The following is a 15,545-nucleotide window of genomic DNA, read 5'->3' as shown; positions in this document are numbered from 1 at the left end:
ATTTAATAACCTAGGAGAAATGGACCAGTACTTTGAAAAAATACAAGCCTCCTAGACTGAATCAAAAAGAACTGGAAAATACAAATAGACTGATCAGCAGTATGGAAATCGAAATAATCATCAAAAACTTCCAAAAAGTTAAAGTCCAGGACCAGATGGTTTCACCAGAGAATTCTACCAAATATTCAAAGATTTAATACCTATTCTCCACAAACTCTTCCAAATAATCGAAGAGGAGGCAATACTTCCCAACTCATTTTATGAGGCCAATATTACTCTGATACCAAAACCTAGTAAAGATAACACGAAAAAAAGAAAACTAGAGACCAATATCTCTCAAGAACACAGATGCAAAAATCCTAAATAAGATACTAGTGAACCAAATACAACAAAATATTAAAAAGATTATACACCACAATCAAGCTGGCTTCATCCTAGGGGCCCAAGGATGGTTCAACATATGCAAATCCATTAATGTGATACATCATATAACCAAATTAAAAAACAAAAATAGTAGGATCATATCAATAGATGCAGAAAAAGCCTTAGACAAGATACAGCATCCATTTATGATCAAAACACTTAACAAAATTGGTATAGAAGGAAAATACCTTAACATAATAAAGGCTACATATGACAAACCCTCAGCTAACATTATACTTAATCGTGAAAAACTAAAAACCTTCCCTCTAAGATCGGGAACAAGGCAAGGCTGTCCACTATCACCACTGTTATTCGATATAACATTGGAGGTCCTAGCAAGTACAATTAGACAAAAGAAAGATATAAAAGGCATTTAAATAGGAGATGAAGAAGTCAAACTGTCACTATTTTTAGATGACATGATTCTCTATGTAGAACACCCTAAAGACTCCACAAGAACACTACTAAAAACAATAAGCAAATACAGTAAAGTCTCTGGATCCAAAATCAATGTTCAAAAATGCATAGCATTCCTATATACTAATACTAAAGTGTCAGAAAAAGGAGTGGAAAAAATAATTCCTTTTACAATTGCAACAAAAAGAATAAAATACCTAGGAATAAATTTAATGAAACAAGTGAAGGACCTATATAATAAAAACTACAAGACTCTATTAAAATAAATCGAAGAAGATACAAAGAAATGGAAAGATATTCCATGGTCTTGAATTGGAAGAATCAACATAGTTAAAATGACCATATTACCTAAAGCATTATACAGTTTTAATGCAACCCACATTAAAATCTCATCGGCATTTTTTTTTTTTTAAATAGGACAAAAAATCATCAGATTTATATGGAAGCATGAAAGACCCCAAATTTCCAAAGCCATCCTGAGGAAAAAGAATGAGGCTGGAGGCATCTTTCTACCCGACTTCAAATTATACTACAAAGCAACAGTAATCACAGCGGCATAGTATTGGCAGCAAAACAGACACTCGAACCAGTGGAACAGAATCAAGAGTCCAGAAGTAAACCTATATTTATATGGGCAAGTACTTATCGGCAAAAAAGCCAAAAACATTCAGTGGAGAAAGGAAGGCCTCTTCAATAAATGGTGCTGGGTAAACTGGGAAGCCAACTGCAAAAGCATGAAAGTAGACTGTTGTCTATCACCACACACCAAAATTAACTCAAAATGGATTCAGGACCTGAATATAATACCTGAAATAATAAAATGCATAGAAGAAAACATAGAAACTAAACTCAAGGACCTTGGACTTCAAGAGGATTTTATGAGTTTGACCTTAAAGACAAGGGAAGTAAAAGCAAAAATAAATGAATGAGCCTACATCAAACTAAAAACTTCTGCAAAGCAAAAGAAACTATCAACAAGGTAAAGAGACAACCATCTGAATGGGAAAATATATTTGCAAGCAACATCTCCGATAAGGGCCTAATATCCAAAATACACAAAGAACTCATAGGACTCAATAACAACAAAAAGGAAAATATCCAATCAAAAAATGGGCAGAGGACTTGAGAGACACTTCTCCATAAAGGACATACAAATGGGTAACAGATATTTGAAAAGATGCTCAACATTGCTAACTATTAGTGAAATGCAAATCAAAACCACAATGAGATATCATCTCACACCTGTTAGAATGCCTATAATCAACAGGTCAAGTAATAACAGATATTGAGAAAAAGGCATCTTTATACACATACACTGCTGGTGGGACTGCAAACTGGTATAGCCACTATGGAAAACAGTATAGATGTTCTTCAATAAACTAAGAATTGATCTACTATATGATGCAGCAATCCCTCTACTAGGTATTTACACCAAAGACTTGAAAACTCATATCCAAAAAGATATTTGCACACCAATGTTCATAGCAGCATTATTCATAGTGGCCAGGACATGGAAACAACCAAAGTGGCCTACGATAGATGATTGGCTAAGGAAGCTGTGGTACATATATCCAATGGAATATTACTCAACTATAAGAAGAGATGAAATACTGCCATTTGCAACAACACGGATGGATCTCGAGATAATCATGCTAAGCGAAATAAGCCAGACAGAAAAAATTGAAAATCACATGATAGCACTTATATGTGAGATATAAACCTAAAAGCAACAAATGAGCAGGACAAACAAACAGAGACTCACGGACATGGGCTATAGACTAGTGGTAACTAGTGGGGGTGGGGAGGAGAGGCAAGGTAGATGGGATAAAAAGAATCAAATATAGAGTTTAGGGGGAGAATGAAGTGGGTAAAGGGGATCAAATATATGGTAGCTGAAGGAAACTGGACTTTGAATGGTAAACACACAATAGAATATACAGATGTCAATTGATAATATACACCTGAAAATTATATAAGTGTATTAACCAATGTTACTCCAGTAAACAGTTAAAAATTAAAAAAGAAAAAGATGCTCAATCAGAATGGCAAGAAAAAAGATGCCAAGACTATAAAAATAATTTAAGGAGGATATGGGACACTGTTAAGACTCCACATATCTGTCTGATTGACATGACTGAAGAAAATCAAGATATTGAACAGCTCTTTGAAGAAATAATGATGAAAAACTTCCCTAACCTGCTGAAGGAAATGGACATAAAACCCCAGGAAGCTCAGAGAACCCCCAAAATCATTGATCCAAAGAGGTCCACATCAAGACACATCATAATTAAAATGCCAAAGGTTAAATATAAAGAAAGAATATTAAAAGTAGCAAGGAAAAACAAATAATTACTTACAAGGGAACACCTGTAAGAAGGGAAGCTGATTTCTCAAAAGAAACTAAGCAGGACAGAGGGCTTGGCAAAAAATATTTGACAATATAAAGACCCAGGATCTACAACCAAAAATAATATACCCAACAAAGCTATCATTTAGAGTTGAAGGATAGATAAAGAACTTCCCAGACAACAACACAATAATAATCTAAAGGAATTTATCACTACCAAGCCAGTATTATAGGAAACGTTGGAGGGACTTTTTAAGAAGAAAAAACATGTACCAAAAACAGGAATAAGAATGGTAACCCCTACATTCCTATCAGTAAGTATCTTAAATGGAAAAGAATTAAGTGTTCCCACCAAAAGATAGAATGGCTGAAAAGATAAGAAAACAAGACCTGTACATATGAAAAGGAAGAGGATGAAAAAGATATTGGTTTGATGGACCTAGAAGCTGTTTAAGTCAGGCAGAGAAAGATAAATGCCATATGATTTCACTTATATGCGAAATGTAAGGAATAAAAAGAACAAACTAATTAAAAACAGACTCACAAATATAGTGGAAAATTTAGTGTCAGACAGAGGAGAAGAGAGTTTGGTGGGGGGCTGTGAGAATGGGGTGAAGGCTAAAGAAGTACAAATTAGTAGCTGATGGACAAGGTCCTATGTAACTACACAGGTTACTCAGCCATGAAGCCAGAGCTTGTCTCTTACTCACTTTTCATGACTTTGTTCAAATATTAAAACCCTAAGAACTCTCAGAATTACTCTTTTTTTCCCCCTTTATTTCCATATTATACATACATACTACTACAAGGCATTAGCATCTTGCATACTGGCTAGTATTTGAATTATTTGCTGTTTCATCCTTGAACTGGATTGTTAGCTATTTTGTCTTTGCATTTTAGTGTGGCATTATAGAAATTATTTAGCATATTGTAGATACTTAAGAATATTGAGTGAATAGGTAACTATAGGAAGTTTTAAAGTAAATAAACCATGACCTTACTTAGAGTATATTATTTCTAATTGTAAAATAAAAGTTTTTAAGGTGACTTTAAGTCTTATGTAGGTGATATCAAATGCATTTATGTACTATGGAGTGCTTTTAATATGCAAAATATGAAAGTGGTGTTTTGTTAAATCATCAGAACATCTTTACAAGGTACTATAAGAGCTATCATTTACCAGTTGTGCACTAGGAACTGGTTGTGTGCTATGAAACCATGTTTTTTTCTAAGTACTTGAAAGCATTATCTTGATAAATTTCTATAGTAATCGCTTAAAATATGTGTAATGAACCCATTTTCCAGATGAAGCTAAGGGTGATCCATAGGAAAAGGACTTGTCCAAAATCACGCAAATTCTAAGAGATAATATTTGGACTAAAACTAATTCCAGAACTAATAGGCATTTCACAAACTCCAGTGGTTTCGCAATGTCTCATTATTATCTGAAAAAAAAAAAAAAAACCATTTAATATAAACTTATAGAATGTGCTCTACTTTTTCTTTTTTCCTTTTTCCCTCTTCTAGTTCTTTCTTAAATAATTAGAGATGTGAACCCTTTTGTTACATAACGTACTACTGAATTTTGACCCAACTGAACAAAGGCAGTCCAGGAGTTGCCCTAGCCTGGTCTTGAATGCCTTCTCTCCACATTTTCCTTAAATATTACTCCTTCTTTACAGCTCATCTCAAGTTCTCCTCTCCATAAGGATTCTCATAAGAATTACCCTAATGATCCATTTTTTTAACCCTCTGTTTCATGTTGTAGTTTAGCCTGAAATTCAGCAGGCACATGGTCCTTGATTAATTTATTAATTCCTATATATACTTTTTGTGTACCTATGAAATGTTTGATACTGTTCCTTGTGCTTGGAAGACATCAGGGAACAAATAGGTAAAAAATCTTTACCTTTATGGAGCTTATATTTCAGAGAACCTAAAGAGTTTTTCCTTTTATCTTTTTCTTATTCTCTAATTGCTTTGTGTGGTGTTTGACACAAAGAGGTTTACTTCTCTAGATTTCAAGTTTCTTTGAAGAACTAAAACTGCTTTTTAATAATGTTTTGAATTTTAACACAGTGCTAACCATTTAATAAATATTTCATTGAATAACTGGACTTTCGTTAACAGAAAGTTACCCAGATCTTAATAGGGAAGACTGATTTTAGATATTGCATTTATTCACATAATAATCATTAGTAGTAACTATTTTTTTAGTCAAATTAAGATTTTGAGACTCACACTGGATATGTTTTATGTAATTCTTACAACAGTACAATGAAATGAATTTTATTTCCCAATTTACAGATTAGTCTTTTGGCAGCTACTTTAGTTGTCTCAGGTTACACGTTTTTTAAATGGCAGAACTAGAATTAAACCTAAATCCAGGAGGAATGCTGTTTACTAAAATACTAGAAAGTAATCAATTTGACACGCAGGAGCTGAAGTCAATTATATACATTTCAAACATTTATGCATTAGATAGCTGGATACCACACAATGGCATGTGGAAGATACAAAGGCTTTAACAGCCCTCACTCTGGATGCTAGATAAATACTAAATCAATGAGAGAAATAGATACTCATGCATATAACCATAAAGACATTCAGTAAAAAGGCTCTTCATATAAGCTATTGCATGTCTATTTAAAATGCAGTCAACAGCCTAAACCTCCAGGCTCCCAGTGGGATGCAGTATAAATGAAGGGTTGCAATACAGAAAGAGTATAGTGTTCGACAATAATCGCAGTAATCCATTCCTGTGCATTGTCACTTTTGTGATGTTTCTGCATGTTGAAAATTTAAAGGGTTAGTCTTCAGCTGTAAGGAAACTTGACACTGAGTAGAGAGAGAGGCATTGGGTTTTTGGAAATATGTGTTAGGAGCCAGTCAGATGTACCTAGGTACAAATCTAATCTTACCTACTTTTAGTTATAAGACTTTGGCTGAGTGGCATGCTTTCTCTGAAATTCATAATAATGGTCAATAAAATGGAAATAATAATCATGATCATAATAAAATAAAAACCCATTTGTGAAAAGTGCTTGGTATGTAATAGGTATTTAACAAAACCAGCCACTATTTTATGTCCCAACGCACTCATTCTGTCTGGAAACTCACCCGCTTTTCTGAATGGTAACATGTTTTCATTTTTTACAACACAATGGCAATATCTTCTCCTCTTTGAATTCCCAATCTAGTCACTCAGAGAAAATTAGATGCTTGTTCTGCCTCTCTTTGCTAGTATCACTTTTCACCTGCCTTGTAATAGCATGTATCATGCCGTTATTTATGTGTGCCTACCTTTCCCAGCATCCTCACTAGACTGTCAGCTTTTGAAGACAAAAACTGTCTGATTCATATTTCTATCTACAACTCAGGAGGCCCTAATAAGATTTCTCTGGTATGTATGAATAAATGAGAAACCCAATACTTAAAGGCAGAGAATAAGTTTAGGAGTTACTCAGAGGTGGCAGTAGAAAATTCTCTTGGCTTTTAATCTTCCGCTATATTCACTATCAGGAAACATCACCTCTGGTAAATATCTAAAGAACAAATTATATTTAGGAAAGAAAATTCAAATAAATAAAATTGTGTGTGTGTGATGTTTTTGTGTTTGTGTGATTACTCATGAATTTTAGTTACATATTTTTGGAAGATAATATTTTTAAGCAGTTGGTGGCCAAATATCAGGTTATTGCTCCATGGCTGTCTCTAGTAGTCTTGAGTTCCCATTTTGTCACTTAATGCCATGTGCCATATACTATTGCCACACTATGACAGTGATGTTTTGTCCTAAATCAGAAAATAGCCTAAACCATGGAAACTGATGACTCTAGCTTATGTGGCAAAGGGGTTACTCTAAGTTGATTCCTGAGTTTTAACTGGAATAATAATAGGTTATTTTAATGAAATTCTGGGAAAAAGCTCTGGAAAGTCATAGGATCATGGAGCTAGAAGCAATTGTAAGATCATTTAGACAAATATTGTCATTTTATATCTGAGGACATTGAGATGAACAATGACTGAGATGTTCAATAACTTACTTAAGGGCAAATAATGTTAGATACTGTGTTAAATCTAGCTTCCACTGAGAGACATTTACTGTGCCAATTGTTCTCAATCATTATGCACTTCATTAGTTAAAACCATTATTTTCCCTAAAGCTAATTCTTATTACCCATAGAATTTGACTTGACCTTTATAATGACCCTTAAGTGTGGGATAGCATTTAGATTAAAAGATAGATAAAGAAAAGAATGCTAAGAGAGCCTGCATTTTAAACTCTGTATTAGAGAAAGTTACTGGTAGAGGACGTGCATTAAGCCCATGCTCAATTTTTTGAACAGTATTCTTTCTCTATATCTCACTTCCTTACTCAAGCTAACCAAAGCTAATAGGTTTTTCTCCTTCTTCTTCTTCTTCTTCTTCTTCTTCTTCTTCTTCTTCTTCTTCTTCTTCTTCTTCTTCTTCTTCTTCTTCTTCTTCTTCTTCTTCTTCTTCTTCTTCTTCTTCTTCTTCTTCTTCTTCTTCTTCTTCTTCTTCTTCTTCTTCTTCTTCTTCTTCTTCTTCTTCTTGTTTAGTTTCTTTATTAATAAACTTTGTTATTTTGGGAAAATTTTAGGTTCACAGAAAAATTAACTAGAGATTTTTATACAACCCCAGTCTGTGCACACATACAACCTCTCCCATATCAACATCCTGCACCAGCGTCATACATTTGTTATAATTGATGAGCCTGCTCATTATAACCACCCAAGTCCATAGTTTACATTAGGGTTCATTCTTATGTTTTATGTTCTGTGGGTTTTGACAAATATATAGTGACACATATCCACCACCACAGACAGTATTGTACAGAGTAGTTTCATTGCCAGTGTTGTACCTATTCATCCTTCCCTCCTCCTGAAACTCTGGCCATCCTTCATTGTTTTGTTGTCTCCATAGATTTGCCTTTGCCAGAATCTCATATAGTTGAAATTGTACAGGGTATAGCCTTTTCAGAGTGTCATCTTTCATTTATTAATATGCATTTAAGTTTCCTCCGTGTCTTTTTAATGACTTGAGAGTTCATTTCTTCGTAGTGCTAGGTAATATTCCATTGTCTAACTGTACCGCAGTTAATCTATTTTCTGACTGAAGAACATAATGGTGGTTTCCATGTTTTGGCAGCTATAAATAATGCTGCTCTAAACATCCATGTGCAGGTTTCTATGTAAACATCGTTTTCAGTTCATTTGGGTAAATACCTAAGAATGCTATTACTGGGTCGTATGGTAAAAGTATGCAGTTTTGTAAGAAACTGTCAAACTGTCTTACAATGTGGCTTCACCATTTTGCATTTCCACCAACAATGCATGAGAGTTCTTGTTACTCCATCATCATCACCAGCATTTGGTGTTGTCCATATTTTTGATTGGCCATTCTAACAGGTGTGTAGTTGTATGACATTTTAATTTGCAATTCCCTAATGACATATAATGTTGAACACCTTTCATATGCATACTTTCTATCTGTACATCTTCTTTGGTGAGATGTCTATTCAGGTCTTGGACCTGTATTTTAATTACCTTGTTTGTTTTCTTATTGTTGAATTTTAAGAGTTCTGTTTATATTTTAGATAGCAAGCTTTTATCAGATTTTTTAAATAAATACTTTCTCTCAGTTTATGACATTGTCTTTCACAAACCGGAAGTTTTTATTTTACTGAAATCCAGTTTATCGTATGTATCTTTCATGGAGCAAGTTCTTGATGTTATATTTAAAAAGTCATTGCTTTGGCCAAGGTCCTCTAGGTTTTCTCCTATGTTATTTCTAGGAGTTTTATAATTTTGCATTTTACATTTATGCCTTTTGATCTACTTCGAGTTAATTTTTATGAAAACTATAAAATCTGTGTCTAGATTCATTTTTTGTTTTTGAATCTGGATATCTTATTATTCTAAGACCATTTATTGTATAGATTATCTCTGCTCCATTGTAACACCTTGTTTTATTGCGCTTTGCCTTATTGAGCTTCACAGATCTTTTTTTTTTCTTTTTTACAAGGTGTAGGTAAGACCCTCCACCAGCATAACATTACGACTTGCCTTCTTGCAATATTTGCGTTATTGCAGTGGTCTGGAACTGAACCTACAATATCTCTGAGGTATGCCTGTATTGCCTTTGTTTCTTTGTCAAAGATCAGCTGGCTATATTTATGAGGTCTATTTCTTGGTTCTCTAGTCTGTTTCTTTGATCTATTTGTCTATTGTTTCACCAATACTGACTCTCTTGATTACTGTAGATTTATAGTTAGGTAGTCTTTCAATTTTGTTCTTCAATATCATATTGGCTATTTTGGGTCTTTTGGCCTCTCCATATAAACTTTAGAATCATTTTATTCATACTTACAAAATAACTTACTTCAGTTTTTGTTGGGATGTCATTGAATCTATAGATCAAGTTAGAATAATAAGGTTTTAAAAAGAAATTTCCATTGAAAAACTATCATTTTTTAAATGAGATACACTGATACAAGAACACCTTTAGCAATTAAATAAGAGAGATAAAATGCTCTTAAAAATGGGGTTCTCAAAAATGGGGTTCTCTTCAGTAAAAAATATTTGAGAATAAAATTGCATACTAGAAAGCTTCAAATTATAAATTGATTCTAGTTTAACAGGCTTGGGAAAAATTAAGGCTACAGGCATTCCATGTAAAAGAAATAAACTTATGAGGTTTTGTGCTGTTAATAATTGCCTGCTCGCCTGTGGCTTGATGGCTTCTGATAAGTCTCATTCGTAACACTAACTCACACTGCCTAGAGTTTGTGAAGACTAGATTAAAGATTAAAAAAAAAAAAGATGCTTTGGGTGAGAATTAGTAATGATGCTCATTTGGCTTAAAGACAAGTGCATTTGCTAGAAATTTAATTTCAAACTCTGGTGTCTATTTTACATTTATGTTGTTTTAGTTCAATTAAAGATGTTCACAAGATAAGTGATGAAATACTCTAAGAGATTCTGACACCAGTTTTCCAGGATCCTTTATACTATAAAGGCAAAAGGGAAATGTGGCTTTTTTATAGAGCATATCTTTAAAAAGTATGTTTTTTCTGCTCCTACCAGGTTCCTGGATGAACATACATCTGATAGTAGTAATTAGGCAAGATTCACGTTTCTAGTCTAGATCACAATTTTAGAAGTGCGTTCAATATGCATATATTTATAAATTGTATACACATGCCCTATCATATTATAATTTTATGTAAATTTTTACATGCACAAGCATAGAATTTAAAACGGTGAGCTACAAAGCAAATACAAACAGAAATATGGAATTGAACGCTGAGAAAATTAGCTAAAAATATAGAATAACTAAAAATATAGAATTCTTGCTTTGGGCAGCAGATTCTGATTATGGAAAGGAGGTGAGGATTACTGATATTTTCATTAAAAGTCTTTTGAACTATTTGACTTTTTAAATAATACATGATATTGTTTGAATAAAAAACATACCAAAACTTTTAATATATTTTTATGCACCATATTAGTATATCTTGACTGCTTCCTGATATACAAGCAACTGACTTTAGACATCACTGGTCTACTTTACTAATTCTCCTTTTACTGGAGGAATATTAAGTTACATTCTATGTCAGAAGTAAGCTTTGCAATATAAAAGCAAAATAAAACATAATTAAACAATTGACTATGGAATCTGAGATTTATTTTATTCATGTTTTATTCAGTAACACAATAAATACTTTATTGAACACCTATTTGCCAGACATTGAGCAAGTTGCTGGAGACTCAGAAATCACTCATCAGTGGGGCTAAAAGTGGAAAGGTCTGATACCTTATCTTGACGGTGCTGTTAAAATATTTTGTAACATTAGATAAATAGCTTAATCTCAAGCTTCTATTTCCAGATACATATAAAGAAAAGGCATGACTGAGCTGCCATATTCACAGAACTGCTTTGAAGATTATACAAGGTAATGTTTTGGTTAGGGGGGCACCTTTGGGGTTGTTACAGGATTTCCTTGACACAGAGGATGATTATAGATGAACAGATGAATAGAAAATACACATAAGAAACAGTGAGTTCTGTGAGAGTGGTAACATAGGCTAAAATTAGAATATTCCTTAAAAAGAAAAGTAGGGATGTGAAAATGAAACATAAAACTGAAGACAAGTGGTATAGGAGCCCTTGACTAAATGTTCTGGTGTAACACATTATGTCCAAGGCAAATAATTTTGGGCTAGTATGATTCAGGGATAGGAACAATGATCGTATTTTCACCAAAATGCCTCATACCTTATACTTATTTGATGATTTTACATGTTATTAGTTTTCAGCATCCAGTTAGCAGGTAATACTATCAGAGTTGATATTATAGATATTCATCTTTGTCTCTAGTCATAAGGAAGAATCCTGATTATATTGTTGCTATGGCTCGAGAGTTTTATACTTGTTTTGGGACTTGGTTTTCACAGAAGATAACCAAATACGTCAATAACCCCTCTACATATGCAACATCCTAAAGAAATACCTCTGTTTCGTGGAAAGTAGGTTGGAATGAGGCTGGAGAAGGACAGTTCAGAATAAGAAGAGCATGTGCTTAAAATTTCAAGATTCTGAAAATTTCTGAATATTCTTTGAAAAAATTGTTTTAAACCAATATAAATTAAATGTACTATTAGTATTTGACTCAAATAGTAATATTTTCATGATAGAATTGGGGTAGATAACCTCCTCTATTCTGAATCTTTCTTGCTGAGTCCTAAACATTCCATATTCCTGTGTTTATCCAATTGTACAACCAACCAATCGATAACACATGAAACTTTCCTCTGCTTTAATATTTCTTATATCAACCTTTATTGAACTTTGATAAAACGTCAAAATAAACAAATTTTGGACTTGTTTTATGTGGATATGAGATTCTAAGAAAGAATTGAAAGTTAACTAAAAACCTGTGAAGAGAAGAAAAATATAGCTCAGAATTGTTAATACAAGTCAGTTCAACAGATAATTTTGAGTACTTACTCTGTACTTGACATTGTCATTGTTACTTGAAGGAATGAAAATGCAGGGTCATTCAATTCAATGTAATTCCGCAAATATTTACTTAATAAGTACCTACTTTGTACCAGATACTCTTAGAAATGTGAGATGCAGAGATGAGTAAGAAATAATCCTTGTGTTCAAAAAACGTATAGTTTATTTGCAATGAATGCATGTATGTGGTGGCTATTATGATATAGTTTAAAATGCCTTTAACCAGATTAAATATGTTAAGTGTCATTAGAAAAGGAAAACCAGTTTATAGCCATGCTACCCTGAACAAGCCCGATCCCGTCTGATCTTGGAACCTAAGCAGGGTCGGGCCTGGTTAGTACTTGGATGGGAAACAACCTAGGGAGACCAGGTGCTGTGGGTGTAAAAAAATAAAAAAATAAGGGATTGTAAGATGATAAGATCCTTACAATCTATGAGGTCAACCAAGAGTTACCTCACCTAAAAAAAAAAAAAGTAAAAAAGAAAAGGAAAACCACATATTCATCATTTTTGAAGAAGGGCAATTAAATAGGCTATGAATATAGAGATTGGGGTGGGTGGAGTATAGAAATCTCACTTACAATGCATAGCGTAGAGGAAGAAACAGGAGAGAAATTAGAGGAAGGCAGGAGGAAGATTTTGCCTTCTCAAGCAGAGGCTATTGTGACCTGCCAATATCTCTCTGGCAATTACCTCTTTAAACCTAGACTGCATACTGACTATACTTGTGATTCTTCTATACCCGAGGAATTTTATACTGAATAACAGTGATGCTATGCCTACAGGCAAGATTAGCCAGAAATACCAGAGAATTATGGTCCCGGAAGCAAGTCTCAGACAGTTGTGGACAGCAAGAAGTCTTCAGCGGCAGAGCTTTGAGCAGTGAACCCAGTCATCGACATGATGAAGAGGGGCAAATAACCTGGATCAAGATATTGAAAACTCCTATCCACTGGCTTCACTCAGGGTTCCAGGAGGACCAAGATTAGAAGACTGAAGACAAAGAGGCTGGGGAAGGAAGCATGTGATCAAACTTACAGGAGTGGTCACAGAGCTAGGAAATCTTTATTTCTCATATAATGCCCATTCAAAATCATCTGGTACCGAGAAGGCATTGAACTACTTGAACAGGATGACTGGTCTGGTAGAGTTTGGCCAGTCTCTGCCTTTGGCCACTTCAGTACTTTCACTATGGGGCTCGTGAATATGGTAACCATGGTGATACAGATGGAAGCAAGGCATGGTTCAATATCATGGGCTCCCTCCACCCAAGGCTGAAGTAGCTAGTGATAACACTGAATGTCCAAACTATAAGTAACATATAAACTGACACCAAGCTCTTGATGTTGTACTATTCTATAGGAGATCCACCAGAGGCAAGTCGATTATTTTTACCATTTCTGCTTTGGAAGGTGCAATTCTTTCCAATGATTTTTGCCTCTTTGGAAAGAAAATCTAATAGGAGTGCATACATAGAGTCTGCCAGTGGTGCCTTAGCCTGAGTTCTTGCAGAACATCTGACTTACTGTTGTAGGATTTTACATAACATGTTTCAGACCCACTTTACAGCAAAGGAGGTGTGAAAATATTTAATAATCATGAAATCCCCTACTTACGCTATTACCACACTACCCAGAAGTTTCCAGCCTGATAAAATGTTGAAATGACTTTATAGGCATAATAAGAGTGACATCTTGGTGATTATGCCCTATGAAATTGGGACAAATGATGGTGATTTCTACCTTATAGTTGGAATACATGAGTGAAGGAACCCAGGGGAAAAACTGGGAGGGCTATCTTTCATTATCATTCTCAGTGACCCACTTGGAAATTTGGGCTTCTCATCCCCACAATTTTAGGCTCCTCCAAACTAGAATTTCTGGTTCCAATATGAGAGGCAGACACCAGTAAGATTCCATTAAACCTAAACTATGACTACTACATTGATAATTTGAAATTAGTTTTATGTGGAAAATAATAATGTATATATCCTAATTTATTTTCATTTTGTTTCTGTCAGTTATAATGGGAAAAAGTCATGGTTAATACAAAAAGTGAGACATTGTAGGTTAATGACTCAGAGTGGACAACCTTCAGGAGGAGTCTATACTTTAATTGTTTTTAATTGAGGAAAGGAAAAATATAAAAGTTTCAAGTGACTTAAAGTTTTGTTTTTTTATTTCTTCTCTCAAATTTTCTTATCTTTTATTGTTATGTAGGTGCTCAGAGTTGCATTCATCATACACTGTCATCATTCTTTCCAATTTTTCTTTATTTTATTCTGATTCATTTGTCCTTCATCTCTAATTGCTCTCCCCATAGACACTCATTTTAATGTATTGATATATTTTCTTATACAAACAGAAAAAGAATAATTTATTCTGAAATTCATGTGAAAATACAATTTATCTACATACGCATAGTTTACTTAATGTGGTATTTTGTGTTATAAATCTCACTTTGTTTTCTTTTCTAACCCACCCAATGTTTTAAAGATACCCCTGTATTGCCATATGAAAATCTAGTTCAATATTCTCAATATTGAAACATATTCCATTGTCCATTCTCTTATTGATGTTTCCAACAACTTACCACCAGAACAAATACCAGAAAACACAACCTTGCACATGTAGTCTTATGAACCTGAGAGTGTTTCTCATGTATAACCTGAAACATAATTGCTGAATTATAAATTATACGCATGTTTATTTCTCTTAAGTTCTATATAATTGACTTACAAAATGGCTCAACTACTTTCCATTCCTATCAGTAGTACTTAAAGGTTCCTGTGACTATATTCTGGTCAGCATTTGATATTACCTAATTTTCTAAATTTTATATTCTAGAGGATATTTGGACTTTTTTTGTTACAATTTGTATTTCTCCAATAGCTAGTAAAATTAAAAATTTTCGCATCTACTACTTAGTCATTTCTGAACCTCTTGTGAATTTCTTGAACATTGAATTTGATTATTTTTCTGTTAAGATTTTTTGTCTAACTCTAACTGAAGAGGTAGAGTTCTTTATATATTCTAGATCTTAAAGGTTTAGGCAAGTTTAAGTATTGCAAATACTTTCACTGACTATACCTGTGATGTCCTTTGTTGAAAAGAATTACTTAATTCTAACTTTAAAAATTTATCAATTTTATTCTTATTATTTGCACTTTTTAGGTCTTATTTAAGATGTTATTTCCTACCAAGGACACAAGAATGTCCTAGATTTTCTTCATTAACTTCATAGATTTATCTCGTACAATTAGGGCTTTACTCCATCTAGAGTTTAGTATTGGATATAGTGTAACTTGGTTCCT

General features: G+C 33.6%; 1 pseudogene; it reads left to right on the top strand.

Moving 5' to 3' along the window:
• The first annotated feature begins 12,495 nt into the window (after positions 1–12,495).
• On the top strand, positions 12,496–12,614 carry LOC118603729 (annotated as a pseudogene).
• The last annotated feature ends 2,931 nt before the right edge of the window (positions 12,615–15,545 follow it).

This window comes from Rousettus aegyptiacus, unplaced genomic scaffold (genome assembly GCF_014176215.1).
Source record: "Rousettus aegyptiacus isolate mRouAeg1 unplaced genomic scaffold, mRouAeg1.p scaffold_m13_p_5, whole genome shotgun sequence".
Taxonomy (NCBI): domain Eukaryota; kingdom Metazoa; phylum Chordata; class Mammalia; order Chiroptera; family Pteropodidae; genus Rousettus; species Rousettus aegyptiacus.
This window is presented reverse-complemented; position numbering and strand designations above follow the sequence as displayed.